The sequence below is a fragment of the Corvus cornix genome, chromosome 20 (assembly GCF_000738735.6).
Source record: "Corvus cornix cornix isolate S_Up_H32 chromosome 20, ASM73873v5, whole genome shotgun sequence".
NCBI lineage: Eukaryota > Metazoa > Chordata > Aves > Passeriformes > Corvidae > Corvus > Corvus cornix.
The window spans coordinates 13932468-13944886 of record NC_046349.1 but is presented as its reverse complement, the minus strand read 5'-3'; the positions used below and the strand labels follow the sequence as shown (position 1 = coordinate 13944886).

The window sequence follows — 12419 nt, the reverse complement described above, 5'->3', positions numbered from 1 at the left end:
AGCCAATGAACTTTCTGTACAGATCAGTTCTCAGCCATGTCCATGCACTGGATTGCAGTGGCTGCTCAAACAGCTGCATTTGGAATATCCACAGGTGCCAGTTCTTTTAGAAAGCCCCAGCCTACTATTTTAACTTTACAGATCTCATCAAACAAAATCCTTCCTTATAATCTGGAGGAATTTTCTAAACTCTTTTTGTAAAATTTCAATTACATAATGGAAACATTTCAGAAATTCAGTGCACAGGGAAACTGAAGGTTATTGAGGTGGTGTTTCTTCTGCACTAGTAGAAGTACAAACCCATTCATGCCAACATCAAAGCAGCAAACATTCAGATTTTAAAGCACACTGAGGCCTTGGGATTGCCTCCCTGTTTATCTGTTCAGGCCCAGTATTGGGAAATGATATTTCCCTCTTCAAGTCTGTAGCAATTTCAATAATAAAACAGAGGTTATGTAAGTGCAGAGAATTATGGAAAAATATAAGTGGAAAGTACATAGTTTTAAAATTCATTTGATTCACTCAAATACAGCTGAACTGACATTATTCACACTTTCCAGTCTTAGTCAATACTGGATTGAAACCAAGCACAAGACATTTCAGGCCCAAAGGAGGTTTTTAAGAAAATTACAAGTACCTATATTTCTAGTTTACAATGTCTGTCTGGGAAAGCTCTACTGCCTAAGGAAACACCAAGCTACCTTCTCATGGGATCAAACAGGAGAGATGTGAACTAATTAAGGGCACCTTTGGATCAGCTTGTAAACATAAGGGCTGATTCCACCCCAGAGAGCTCCCAAACCAGAAACCTGGATGCAAATACCTGTGGTCTCCCAGCGAGGCAGGGATGCAGATTCAGAGCCACATTTCACACTGGAAGTTCATTTCTAACCTGAGGAGACACAAGCTCTAGGCCCAGCTCTGCATTCCTTCCACACCCAGGGCTGGAGTTGTGCCTGAAGAAGGAATGCAAGAGAGAAATGAGTTTCTTATCGGCCTGGCAGATCTTATTGGGTGATGCAGATGCCTGTGAGGCTGCCAGAACTCCAATGTGGGACATGGCATGCAGCCTAGCTCCAGAGCCCCGAGATTTCAAACCAGAACTCGGGCAGGACACTTGAAATAAGGGAAAACTGTTTTCAAAAGCATAAGCAACTGCTCCTAACTCGGGGATACCTGGATATATTTCTGTTATAAACAGTTTTTGTCAAAGGAAAAGATCCCAGATTTGTACAAAAATGACTAAAAAAGGGAATAAATTGTGTATTTCCAAACCCAGGGGCATTTGAAACTCTGGCTATAAGAAAAAAGATTTAATAATCATAAATCTCACAGAGGGAAATACTAAACACACAAATAAGGACAGGAGGTTCCTCGGATAACTCTGTGTCCATTCCCTCCCAAACCATGGCAGCAGCGTGCATGCAAGTGCATATGGCAAGGTCTTTCCATCACTCCAAAGACCCCCAAACGTCACCTTAGCTTTTGCTAAGATAAGCCAGTTATGGCTCTTTCAGTTCCACAGCCAGCAGTATTTCAAAATGTGCAGGGACAAAGACCTCCCAAATGCATGAAGGACAAAGAACTGTGGAAACAAAGCTCTTTATGTGTGGATTGTGGCCTTTTTAAAATTTTGCCAGAGCTGGGACCTTCCTGGATGTTTCTCTCATTACTCTCCCCAAACAGAATGCAAAACTGTAGGATAAAGATGCTGTGCTGTGGTCAAAAATGCAAGAAGGACATATTAAGGTAATTCACAATGCATTTTGTTCAGACAAATATTTTCATAATAGTTGACCAAAAAGTATGTTGAATAAAGTATCCACTGTTTTGAGAAAAAGAAATGCTAGCTAAAATCAAGGGCTTTGGCTACTTTAAGGCTTCCTAGGCAAGATTAAATCAAAATGTTTCCTGTAAACATTCCCTCTTTTCATCAGCATGTCAACTGTAGTAAGGAGAATGTGATCCTAATTCTCAGCATCAAAATCTGGGATAACTTTATAAAGTCAAATGTTTTCTTAATTTCACAGAAACAACTGTGACTGGAAATATTTTGCAAAGCATGTTGCAAGTGGAGGTAAGTAAATCAGCTAGCACACTGCACATTTTCAAAGGCAAAAGGTTTCTAAAAATGAATCAGGATTTAATAAAAAATGTCTCTGAGGTACGTAAGTCATGCCCATAATAGAATATTTTTCAATTTTCAACCCTGAACAGAGAATTTTAAACCACTAGCAGATGTATGAAACAAAAGCAAAGTTGTCCCCTTATTCTCTGCTGTGCACACACATAGATAGAAACAGGGAAACCAAGGAGAAGCTCTCAAACATTTTCCACAAGAAAGCCAATTTGCTCACAATTCCTTCTCCCTTTAAATTGTTTCTGTGGCAACACATCTGGCGCTGTAATTCCGGGCCAGAACATTAACTATCCTGAAAGAAGAAAGTTATGTTGGTGTTCTGTCTGCAAGAATGTGAAGCAGACAGAGATCTGTGAACACACGTAATCAGGTCACCCTTTCTGCCTTCCCGGGCACACAGAACATCAGCTATGCATATTTATGCATAGCTTAAAATGGCAAGTTTTAAAACATTTCAGCAATGGCTAGAGAAAACTCTCATGGTAAACACAGTCTAGAAGCCAGGGGTTTTTGAATATAAAATGATGAGTGCTTTGCTACTGCTGTTCCTACTGCGTGAAATAAATAAATTATTCAGCTAAGAGGAACAAGGTTCATTCCCTAATCATAAACATAACTCTCCCTATGTAATGGAGCAAGATTGATGCTGATTTCTCATCTCCCAGCACTGCACAGGCATTGCTGGCTTGTCACCATTTTACACGTGAGATAGGTCAGGAGGCCAAAGCTGCCCCAGGATGAGTTCCCCCTCCCAGAATCCCAGAATCCTTAAAGTTGGAAAAGCCCTCCCAGCCCAGGGAGTCCCAGCTGTGCCCAATCCCCACCTTGTCCCCAGCCCAGAGCCCTGAGTGCCACCTCCAGCCCTTCCTTGGGCACCTCCAGGGATGGGCACTCCAAACCTCCTTGGACAGCCCCTGCCAAGGCCTGAGCACCCTTTCCATGGGGAAGTTCTTCCCAAAACATTCATCCCTGGGCTCTTCAAGCTCTTGAGTACCAACAGATTTTATGTTATGGAAATAATGGAAGTAGATTTTTGCTACTTCATCAAGCAGATCAGGGATGGATTCATGGAAAGAACGTATCTGATGAGCAATAAAATATCACTGACAGAGTTATTGTCCCAATAATAATTGCATATGTTCTCCATAAAGTAGTTTTTATAATTTAATTGGAAACAGCTAAATTCACATCTAGAGCAGTTACATATAAATGTGTTTGCTAACTACACTTAGGGCATTTCTGTATTAATGACAAGATCATCTTAGTGTTCTGATCTTCTAAATTACTGATGATTAAATTCCTTGTCTGTCTGAAAACCAAGTTTTTGCCCAAAAAAGTTGAATTGAAAAAAAAAGATAGTTTTCAGGCATTCTATCTTTGAAGACATACTGGTTTAAAGCAGTCTGTCCTCAGGGAGAACAAACTGGCAGCAGAAATGGAAAAGTTGAAAAAAAGAGGATAAAACCTGGTATTTCATAAATATGTATGTCCCTTTTGTGCTTCCGGAGGCAGCATCTGAGGATGGGAATTAAAGCCAGGGCCCTGAGCACCTGTAGCCATTAAAGGCTGGCTGATGTCCTTTGCATGACTTGATGTCCATAATTTTGGATTGTCACCAGCCAATCACCTTCCAAAATCCAGTTCTGGCCAACACAGTCTGGATAACTCAACTCTGTCTGCTCCCTCTTTCTCAGCCTTTTGGCTAAGATCAAGTGTGCAGATTGAAATAATATTAAACCTACTATTTTACACAAATTATCTCCTTCACTTCCAGTCTTTCTATTTATTTCATCCAAATGGAACAAATTAATAACCCTTCTGAGAAAGTTCCCCCTCCCTTGCTTTATCCTGGATAACTTTCTACACCCAGGACCTCTGTTTTGTCCTGGTGCTTTGTAACCCCACATTGTCACTCCTCAGACCCCTGAGAAAGAGACACATGAGGATGACAACTTTCCCCTCCCCACAGATGGAGTCTGGTTTCCCTTTCTAGCCAGAGTGGCTCTATTCCACTTCTCAGACTCTTTATGAGGATATGCCAAAGGAGTATTTCTGAAGGAATTAGCTGTGGAAGGGAATAAAGTGACATTGGTGGATGTGCTGTTACAGGATCCCAACTCCCTGCCTATATTGCTCCTAAGGAACCCAGGGCTAGGGAGAACATTGTAGAGCAACCGTACAGCTGCTCTTTGTCTTGACAGAAGGAAACCATCCCATCCTTACAGTGTCCCTTAGGGAATCCATTACATAACTCCCTCTTTGGCCTCTGTCTCCACGCTCTTGGCTCCGTGCTGTGAACAGAACGCCACTGCTCCCCTGCAGCTCCTGACTGACTCCAGAATGGAGCACGGGGTCAGCATGCAGGACCTGCCATCTCCGGGAAGCGCTTTCATTCCTCCAGAGGGTATCCAGACTCTAACTGAAGGAGAACGTTGCCAAGTTAATTGTTCACTACCAGCTCACACGTGTTCTATCTCACACGTTTCTCTCCAGACCTGGGGCATAAAGAGGCTGGGCCTGCCACTCCACAACAGCTCCAGCCCATTTTGGCAGGTTTTGTGCAGCTTTTCCTGCACTGCTACGCGTGGTGCTTTTGTCATTCACTGCGCAAAATTCAGAGCAGCAGCAGGGAAGGGATGAACTGCACGACACAGGAACACAACAGAGGAGTTTCTCACTGCCCACTCCTTTAGCCACTGCATGTCTCTCACATGTGCCTCTCCATTCAACATGCAATATTCCCTCAGACACATTTTGCTCTGTTTACTACCCTTGCAAATGATCTTCCTCTGCTTTTCTTGTTTTTAATTAAGGGCTTTCAAAAAAAAGATATGTAAAGCACCTCATCAATAGGTGTAGCTCCCATTTTGCAGCTGTGAAAACACAGGTATGGATGGATTAAGTCTTGATCCCAACAAAGGAAATGACTGAATCAGGAGTTTGAGTACTGGTGCTGGTTCTATACTCGAGAAATGGCTCCAGAAATATGTAACCTTATTTTTCCAATTCCTTCGAGTTTCTTTGGTTGATGAACAACTCTACTTCCATATGGCCCAACTTATTTAAAGCACTTTTTAAAAGGGGAAATTAAACTCTCGATCAAAATGTAACTGGACTGTGACCCAAAACCTCAACTTGTATTTATACGAATAAGCAACAAAAAAAAAAGCAAATAAAATGTAATCTTTGCACAGACAAAAAGAGTTAACTAAAATATAGCCAGCCCACACAGCGACACCTCCAAAAGGCAAACCCTAGGGGATGGCATAGACCTCGTCCTGCTCCTCTTACTGTCCCACCTGCTGCAGCCAGGTGCTCCCCTGCCGGGGGGTTCCGGGGTGTTCCCTGCCGGGAATGCCCTTACCCCGGCCCAAAAGCTACCGAGCCTCTCTGCGCGGCTGCAGCCTCTGCAGGAATGTTGGCATCCTCTGAAGCTTGCCCACTTACAGATGCCCGCCTGCCCCAGGGCTGACCGAGTCCCCGCCGTCGGTGTCCGTATGGATCCCCGACAGGTGACGGTGCCCTGTCGGTGCCGCAGCCCTCACCTGCCGGTGCCGGGCGGTGCCGGTGCCGGTGCCGGTGCCGGGCGGTGCCGGTGCGGTGCCGGTGCCGGTGCGGTGCCAGTGCGGTGCCCCGCGCCCCCCGAGCCCCGCTGGGCGCTGCTCCGTGCCCAGGTGTGCCCTACCTGCGCTCCCCGGCGCGGCTCGGCTCCGCTGCCGTGGCGGCGGTGGCGGCGGGTCCGGGCGGCCGGGAGGGCCCCGATAGCCGCCGCTTATCGCCGCTGCCTGCCGCCCAGCTGGGCTCCGCTTCCAGGAAGCCGCGGCTCCGGAGCGCTTGTTTGCCGCTGGATGCCGAGGGCTCCGTCCCGCTCGCTGCTTCCCTTCCTCTCGCCCTCCCTCCTTCCCTCCCTCCTCCTCTCCGGCGCTCCCTCCCCCGACCCCCCTGGTCCTGGCAGGGGGGCTGGGAACGCTCCGCGCGGCTCCAGCACATGCCGAGCCGGCGGTCACGGCCCGGACCCTCTGCTATTAATCAGGAGCATCCCAGGCGCCCTCTCGCTCGCTCCAGCTGCTCCGCTGCGGGTCCCACAGCGCCGCAGGGCAACGACAGACCGGCAGCGCTCGCAGGACTCCCGTCCCTGCATCCCCGGTTATTCCCCCGTTCCTCTGCTCCCCAACTCTTACCCCTTCTGCTCAGACCTTTTCTGCTGTGCCCAGACCCCTCCTTTCCCACCTTCCTCATCCATTGCTCCCTCCTCCTCTGCCCTTACCCCACACCGTGTCTTCACCATCCCTTTAAAGATTCCCTCCTCTTACAGCCCTCAGTCACACAACGCTAATCATCATCATTACCTTTCTTTTTCTTATTGCCTCCTGCCTTTCCCCATCCCACCCTTCCATAGGTGTGCTGGTACTGAGGAGAGGTAATTCGCTCTCTTTGATTCTCTGTTGACCAACAGCCTGCTCCGAGTCCTTCCTGCTGCACCCACTACTGACCTCCTTCTTGCTTCTGCGGGCAGCTACCGCTCCTTGGGAATGAGCTCCCTTCTGCCTGCCTTCTAGACACCTTCCAGGTAATCCTGGCAAAAAGAGCTGAAGCTGACATGTAGAAAGCAGGCTGGAATCTCCCTGTTCCTTGTCTCACCCCGTGCACCCCCACACTCACACCTCTTTCCTGAACAATGCCTGGCCAGGCCTTTTGTAACCACCACACACAAGCACGTTCCTGCCCTGGGCACAGCACCTTGGGTTCTGCTGTGGCTCATCCGTCTTCCATTTTCCCCTGGTTTTTAGCAGCACTTCCCCATGCTGACTGACTGAGAGTACAGGAAGCCAGACACTCCCCATGGGGAAAATGAGCTGACTGCACGGAATTTGGCCGTGCCCTTACGGTAACTTTATTGGTAATCGTGTTTGCTTCCCTTTTGACCATGCTCTGCAGCATCCAGCACACACATCCTTAAACCCATCCCACAGCACACAAACTGAAGTTCTCAAAGCTCCAGTTGACCAGAGATCCCATACAAGAACCTCTTAGGGCAGGGTTGCCGTTCTCTTTTGCAGTTCTTTATGAAGTTGATCAGGATTTGTATTTTCCTGTGCACATGTTTAAAGGAAAGTCTTGAAAGAGGCAGAGGAAGATCTCTTGCACAGCTAAACACGCTTTTAAGGAGAGGCATGAGGGAACTGACACACATGAAAGTGAGAGCAATAAGAGACAAAACCAGATGGGCAGACGGAGTTGCCTGAGCCAACACTTCAAGCACTCTGGGTTTTATATGTATTAGAAAGAAGTGTGCTGAGATGCAAGCAAAAGTGGGTTTCATACCAGGTCTTCAAAATGGTTGGGGCTTGGAGCACTGCAAATGGCAATGATGGTACACCATGGATGTCACAGCTGGGGTACCTAGAAAACAAAGCAAGGAGATGCAAATACATGGATTTGTACAGGTAAGTACATGACATTCCAATAATCATAACTCTACTGACTCTTAGCTCGATTTTCCTGGTTTTGGGGGGTTTATGATCACTTCCACTGAGTGCTTGAAGAATCCCCCCCAGCAAATGTAACTGCAGCTGTCCTGCTGCTGTGCTGGGGTTTTCCAGGCTGACAAGGCAGTCAGCAGTGGCTGTGTGCCCCAGCCTCAGACAGAGAGCGGTGCCACAGCAGCCCCAGCAGCTCGGGACGGTGCTGGAACACTGCTGTCAATGCAGCAGGCCCCTGTCTCCAGTGCTGGCCCCACAGCAGGGTGGAGCACACTGGGACAAGCTGAAATCAGCTGGACTTGCAGGACACTTGCACTACACCAAATCTCTGCAGGAGCCCTGTGCAACCAGTTGCCCAAAAAGCCATTACTGTTAATGTCATTTCCTCCATGAGCCTTACAACAAAATTCACAGAGCAGCCCCTCCGCTAGCACCAGTGACCACGGTTCCCTCACTCCTGGCGCAGATGTCCCCATTTACTTCAGCTGAGGAATGGCTTTATGTGTTTTTATTCCAGTTTGCTTTTTATGATCTTCATTTGCTGTGTCTTCATCTGGTGTGTTTATGTGGCTGGTGCTTGGTTTTCATTATTTTTAACTGCATTTCAGATCATTTGCTCTATGGTTTTGTTCACATTCTCCTTTTCCACGAAATTCTAATAAAACACTTGGCTACAGATTTTCCAAATTGAATACTGATGTTTAGTGCAGCTAATTATGCAGCAGGGTTCAAAGTGAGTTCTATAATGTAACAATTTACATATTCCTGAAAACAATGGACACAAACCTACAAATTATTGCTACAAGCTAGTTTCACATTCTTCTGGAATTTCCTTTAGAAATACATATGTTTAGTATTCTCACGCATATGAAAAGCAGTAAATACTGCATTGCTGGCACCATTATAATATTTACAGTGAAAAAATAAAACACACTCTGATGTGCCTCAGACTTAAAGAGACGTGAAAAAAATGCCAGTACGTTTCCTCCAAGATCTCAGAGCACTTCACAAAAACCCTTCCCAAATTCAGCCACTCAACATCCATCAATATAAGCCAATGATACACAAAGATCATTTTATAACAAAGCACTCACCATGGTTGCAACAACATTACACATTTAGTGTTTCAGCATCACCAGTGTTTGGGCATAACCAGATTAATCATAACTTTATTGTTTAAGTCCTGAATAAAGTAGTTTTTGTTTGTTTTCTAAATGGACCGAATTACAGGCAGCCAGCCCTGTGAGCAGACCAGCCCAGCCTTCTCAGGAAGATCCAGACTAAACTGACTTTTAGAAAAGCTGCTGTAAACCATAACTCTGGTTATAAAAGCAAGAGCTAGTAACTCAGTAGCTGGGCCTATTACTGTGATCCTTTGCACCAGGCTGACTTGGAGAGACAATAGTTCTTGCTGCTCTTAATGCAAGCAATATGTATGCCAACATTTGCCTGTGGCTCCACCCCACCCTTTTCTAGTTTGCATTTTTTTAATTTTAGGATGCTACTTAAGTCTTCATAATGTGAAGTGATCTGCATAGAAGTGGATTATCTCTCAGCATATCGATGTATTGACCAGGCACTTTCATTGCTGTGACATGACAAACTACAGAGCATGTTCCAGCAAACCATCCCTGCTCTGAGCCTCTGAGCGGGGTTATAGTGAGATTAAACTGTAAATACACATCCCCCGTTCCAAGTACATGATTATTTACCCCTCTTTGTGCATCTATCTGTGCTGGAGTTTTTAGTTCATGGTATTATAACTCAGGAGGGACACTAAGAGACCTGCCAACGGGAGCAAAGAATGTCTTCTAAAACCTCAACGCAACTGGGACAGTGGCTGAACTCACAGGATTCAGTATTTCCAAATGTGACATGCATTTTCAAGTCTCCTTAGCTTGTACTTTTCTAGTTTTACTTACGACCACTGCACCAGCACTCTGTGCTTAATAAACAGGGGCAGTTCTACTGCAGTAATGTGTACACACCTCTCTGTTTACATCCTGTAGTCTCACAGGGGGTTGTTTTTTTTTGTGTATGGACACATAAAACACTGAGATGAAAAAGCCTAAATTATTCTGATGGTCTAATTACAATAAAAGTTTCATATTTTCCTAAGAAAATTGTTCCTTATAACTGTTTTACATTTTCCTTAAATGTTGGTAACTTCATCTTATGATTACAAGAAGTGTATGACAAACCAAAGAAATCAAATGAGCGTGCACCATCCCTCGGAGTGTTGTCCCATTTCTGGAAGTGTTGTTGCATCCCTGAAAGTGTCCAAGGCCAGGTTGGATGGGGTTTGGAGCAACCTGGGATAGTGGAAGTTGTCCACGGCAGGGGGTGGAATGGGATGAGCTTTACGGTCCCTTGCAACCCAAACCATTCTGTGATTTCATGAATGACATTTTAAAGCCCAGTAAGAATAATGTGATACAGCCATTCCAAATAAAGGTAAGGCTATAGGAGCAGTTAATGTCCCGGGCAGTCTGGTGCGGCCAAGGCCGCGGTTGTAATTAATTAACGGTGTAATTAACGGTGTAATTAATGGTGTAATTAACGGCCGTGGCTCCGGTCACAGCAGCCCCGGGTGACCCGCACAGCGCGGGCACAGCGCCCTCTGGCGGCGGCGGCTCCCGCAGCGCCCCCGACAGCGGCGACAGCGGCGACAGCGGCGACAGCGGCGACAGCGGCGACAGCGGCGACAGCGGCCACCCAGCTCCCACGTGCCATGGGAAAGGCCGATCCCAGGGATTCCCCTTCCCAAGGGCCCGATCCCCCTCTGCGTGCAGCCTGCAGTGCCTCACAAGCGCTGCGGTGCTGCCAGCTCCTGCTCGGAGCCTGTGGGAGCACCCCTGCGTGACTCGTGTGTTAGCCAATAATAATTCAATCTCAACACGCAACAGTTCATTATTTTTTAAAAGCTATCATTATTTTTGCAACCGAGTGCAGAAATCATTTGCGAAATGAATTCGTTGTCTCACGGTCAGGCACGGGAACAGTCCCTGCCATGAGCTCCTCTCTTCACGCGTTTCAGCAGTTTGACTCGCAGGGCACAAAGCGCTTGTAGCAGCTCTGAAAGAAAGCAGACATAAAAAACTTGTAAGCTCAGGAAAAGGTTTCTGGAACAGCACCTATGAAAGCATGGGGCAGGAGGGACCTGGCCATGAGAGCGCTACACAAACTCACACAGGGAGGGCAAAGTAACACCCAGTGTTCACCCATCACACCTGGGGGACAGGGGACACCACACAGCACGGGCCACTCCAGCTGGGAAGCAGTACACTGTGTAACAGGAGCTGGTGTTTATAAAAGATTGAGCTGGTGGAGTCCATAGAGGCTTGTTCACTTTAATTTTGAGGTCTATCAACCACCGTTCGTGTAAAGATGTTCCTTTGTGGCAAAGGGCACAAGTACTCCTTATTCAGTGATGGCTCTCAAAAGTCTCACTTATGTCACCTTTACTAGGTTACAGTCACTAGCAGAGGGCAGAGTTTTCTTCACAAATAGCCATAACATGTTTTCCATATAAGCTTAACAGCAAAGGGTTTATTCCAAAAGGCTTATTAGGCAGAGATTTTTATCTAAGAACATGACAACATTAAAATCCCAATCTGTACCAAACAAAGCTTAAAATAAAATTTGCAACAATTATTCCTTTGATTTTTCTCCCCAAAATTCTGGACCGGGAATACTCAGTGAGTAGTGGAAAACCAAACAAGAAATGTTCAGGAATTCCTTTGTGGAAAGAAACCCTGAAATGTTACCTATTGACCGGTACAGCTCAGCACCAGCGTGGCTTCCTCTGAGCACTTCAGGCAGGAGAGTTCAATCATTAAACCCCACACACGAGTGCCAGTGTGAGGTGTCAGCTGGGCTCAGAACTGCCCTGTTTATACAAGGGGGAATTTCAAAGTAATTCAGAGTCATTGGACACAAATGGATTACTAGATGAAGGGGAAGAAAAAGCTTTAAAAGCTTTTCATTATTTTACTTAGAAACCTCAGAGCGTATAAATGAATGTATCAGCATCAGCTTTTGACTTGCTAAGAAAGTATTTTCAAAAAACTTCACGAATTTGTCACTGGACCTAGTTTACATCTGGATTTATAACACATCTGAAACGAATGGTTTTTTGACAGGCAGCAGAGTATGAAGACAACCTTTCCCATAAAGCCAGACAAAATAAAAGTACAAAATGAAAGAAAAGCCCCCAACCCTAGGAAACTATAAATATTATATTGGAAAAGATCTCACATATGAACTTTAAAAACAATCAATTCATTTTGTCACAGACAGGTAAGTAAATAAGTAAATATTGCATCAAAGTAACAACTAAAGGTTCCTGGAGGAGGAGTGGGGGGAGGAGGGAGGGAAACAGCTGATAGTTTTGTTGACAGCAAAGAAAAAAGCAAAGGCAGAAATAGAACACAAAAACTCATTACTAACCCAACTGTTGGTTTCCCCCTCAATAAAATAAAATTTAAAAAACTCAAACAAATAAACAAAAATCTCACTCCAAAATTAAAACTGTCACAATTTCCGGGTAAGAACTAATTTTTTATTACACAAGTGCTCTTTAAATACTACTATTATTAATAAAGCAACTAAGTTGCCATGTGCTGGGGTTTACCTGCTGAGCTTTGCTCCTGAGTTTGTGTAGAGCTGTTGGTATGGATTGTGTTCCATGGAGATAAAATATAACAAGTTCCCCTCCTCAAACTCTCTCTAATGCAGCATTTGTGAATTTGCACGTTCTGCCTCAGGATCAGCAGTATCAACAGAAAGTTATGGAA

At 45.6% G+C, this 12419-nt stretch overlaps 1 protein-coding gene and 1 long non-coding RNA gene across 5 annotated transcripts in view; both read right to left on the bottom strand.

Annotated features, from left to right (window-relative positions):
• RIPOR3 (RIPOR family member 3) overlaps window positions 1–6004 on the bottom strand; it is a 42050-nt gene extending 36046 nt beyond the window's left edge. Inside the window, exons 1-2 of one of the 4 annotated variants that reach the window (XM_039563587.1) lie at window positions 5826–6004; window positions 824–956 (exon numbers count right to left, since the gene is read on the bottom strand). The gene's annotated coding sequence lies outside the window, so the exon portion shown is untranslated. Of the gene's footprint in view, window positions 1–823; window positions 957–5587; window positions 5648–5685; window positions 5703–5825 lie in introns of those variants that run through there. The other 3 variants (XM_039563589.1, XM_039563588.1, XM_039563590.1) reach the window with 3 other exon arrangements.
• A 4509-nt stretch (window positions 6005–10513) lies between these two features.
• Window positions 10514–12391, bottom strand: LOC109144297. The gene is made up of 3 exons (XR_002044965.3): window positions 12257–12391; window positions 11391–11512; window positions 10514–10698 (listed from the first exon to the last, which is right to left on the bottom strand). It is a non-coding gene; the product is annotated as an uncharacterized LOC109144297 (long non-coding RNA).
• Window positions 12392–12419: the final 28 nt, after the last annotated feature.